Raw genomic sequence first — 3193 nt, forward strand, 5'->3', positions numbered from 1 at the left:
GAATGGAAGAAAAAGTATCCAATGTACACAGCCCTATTATGAAATTAATTTATAGCTTTCATATGAAATCTATAACCTAATAATAGCCTAAGAATTTGGGGAGGGAGGGGGTGGGGAAATGGGTGGAGGGAGGGTGGTTGGAGGGATCACTTCTATGGTTTATCTTACAAGGGTACAAGTGAATCTAAGAGTAGAATATGAACATTTTAACACAATAACTAAGAAAATGACATGAAGACTATGTTAATCAGTTGAAAATGTTTGAAATTGTACGTGAAAACACCACACTGTACCCTAGAATTGCATTAATGTACATAGTTATCATTTAATTAAAAAAATACAAAAATACAAAAAAAAACCCAAATTGTATATAAAAACAGCACACTGTACCCCATGACTATATTAATGTACACAGCTATAATTTAATTTAAAAAACTGGAAAAAAATAAAACACAATGATGATACCAAGAAAAAAAAAAGAAAATACTCATTATGAAATTTTACAAAGAGGTGACCAACATATAGAGTATTGTTTGTAAATATTTTGTAATGAATATTTTATAAATAGGGGTACATTTACCTACACTTCCCATTTTCCTTATATATGGCAACTTTATGGATGACCTTTGGGACATCCTGCAGTGTTAATAATAATATAGAAAACCCTTAGGATAATTAAATAGCATCATCTATATAGAGAAGTTGACACTGGCTGGCACACAGAAAGCACTTTATGATTGCCAGATTTGAAGGAAGGAAGGGGAGGGAGAAGGGAAGGGAAGGAAGAGGGGAGGGTTGGTAGAGGGACCACACCTATGAAGCATATTGCAAGTACAAGTTGGATCTATCAGGTATAGAACACAAATGTCTTAATTCTGTAATTGGGTAAATGAGGTGAAGGCTATTGTTGATTAGAGGATGTAAGCACTCCAATTTGCACAAATAGTCATCACATTGAATCCTATAATGGCATAAGTGTATTTATGATCTATGTACAAATGACTTTAAAAAATTAAATTAAATTAATAATTATTTGTGACCATCTGTGTATCAAGATTTGTGTTTGTTTTCAGAGAATAGAGAGAGGTCTGTTGCTGTTCCCTGCCTTTGAGGTATTACTGTGATGCTTGGTGGAATGATACACAGAGAAATATCAGGGCTTTAACCAAGATATGGACTATATTAGTGAAGGTTTTCCACAGAGATGGGAACCAGTAGGATATAGATAGATGATAAATAACTAGATAAAATGTAGATAGATACTTAATAGATAAATGTTATAAAGTATTGGCTCACACGCTTACAGAGGCTGAGAAGTCCTATGATCTGCAATCTGGGGGCCCAAGAAAACCAGTAATGTGGTTCAAAGGCCTGAGAGCTTAAGAGCCCATGATACAGATTCCATTCTGGGTCTGAAGTGCTGAGAACCAGGAGCATCAAGAGCAGAAGATCAATGTTAGGCAGTCAGGAAGAGGGATTGTGAATCCAGCCTTCTCTCTCTTTATTCCATTCTGTCTCTCAGCTGATTAGGTGAGGCCCATCCACCTTTAGGGTGGCCATCTGCTTTACTCAGTCCACTGATTCAGATGTTGATCTTCCTGAAACAACCTCATAGATGTCCTCAGAAATAATGTTAAATCAGATATCTGAGGATCCCATGAACCAGTCAAGTTAATACATAAAATTAACCACCAAATAGACCAGGTTCTAAGGGTGCCAACAGGGGCAAGACAACTCCAGCCTGAGAAATCTCAGCCAAGTCTTCCCTCATCCTGTATTCTATTGGCTCTCAGCCAGGGATGATTGTGTCCCCACCATGGGAAACTTGAAAGTTTCCAGAGACATTTTTCATTGTTATAACTAAGGGAGAGGGGAGGTGTCCTAACAAGGGACACCTATGCTGCACCTATGCTGCTTAAAATCATACAATGCTCACAATAGTTCCCTCCACCAATCCCAAATGTTCGCACAGATGCAGATGACAAACCCTACTGTATTCATCCAAAAAACATTTATTGAGCACCTACTGTATGACAGGCATTTTTTTAGGCACTACTGGGGATACAGACTTGAGCCAATTAGACTAGACCCCAGATAGCAGTGTCTTCTCTTGAAATAGCAAGATCAGCTATTAAATAATCACACAAATTAAGATATATATATATTATTATCACATGATATATTGTGATAAAAGTCTGATGGAAATAAATTATTTCATATGAGGGCCTATAACAGGGCTGGTGACCCACAGTGGGAACTCAGGAAAAGACATGCTAAGAAGGTGACTTTTAGGTCAAAACCAAGGGTGCATGGGAGTAGGCAGGGGAAGGGTATTGCAGGGATGAACAAAAACCTACTGCAGGAACCATGTGGCACTCACTGGGGCTGGAAAGCTGGAGGATGAACTGGGAGATGAAGTTGGGGCCTGACTATGCAGACTCAATGACAACACATAAGCTTGTACCATATCTTATGAGAAATGGAAGGTTTAATAAAAGGGGTGATTTTTTCAGAATGCCCCTTTAGTAATACCTCTCTGGCTGCAGGGCAGAGACAGCCTGGGAGGCTGGGGGTTGAACAAGAGAGAAAGTTTTGTTGAGGACAGGATTGGGCTTTTATCCAAGAAAACAGAACAATTGAAATGAAGGATGCAGATCTCATCTTTTGAGCTGGCCTTGGTCTCTAACAATTATCATTGCAACACTGGGCTACCATTAGCTCAGGCAGGGAGCCTCTAAAGTCTGGGGATCTCCCTGTCATAACCAGCCAGTGTCTCTGATTCTGCCTCTTAATTCTCTCTCTGGGCTCTGGCCCCGCCTTGGGGATACTAAAGAATATGGCCCAGAGGGGATCATTAGCAAGGCAAAAAGCTAGGAATGCAGGAGGTGGAGGACTTCAGCAAGAAAAATCTAAATAATGGAGGGAGATGAGGATAGGATCCCTAGGGAGGACTAGCCAAAGCTAGTGGGCAGAAGACAGCTGCCTGCGCTCCTGCAGTGTGGGGGTGTCATCACCGCCAGACCTAGCTACGTTTACACGTGAACTTTTGGCACTTGTTCCTATTTTAAGTAAATGAAGGCTTCTAATCTTTTTGTTTGTTGTGTTTTTATCTTTATTGTTGTGGATTCATTAAGGGTACACAGAACAGGTTACATTGATTGCTTTTGTTAGATAAGGACCCTATTATATTTGT

This window comes from Otolemur garnettii, unplaced genomic scaffold, assembly GCF_000181295.1.
Source record: "Otolemur garnettii isolate 467f Iridium unplaced genomic scaffold, OtoGar3 scaffold00105, whole genome shotgun sequence".
NCBI classification, from domain to species: domain Eukaryota; kingdom Metazoa; phylum Chordata; class Mammalia; order Primates; family Galagidae; genus Otolemur; species Otolemur garnettii.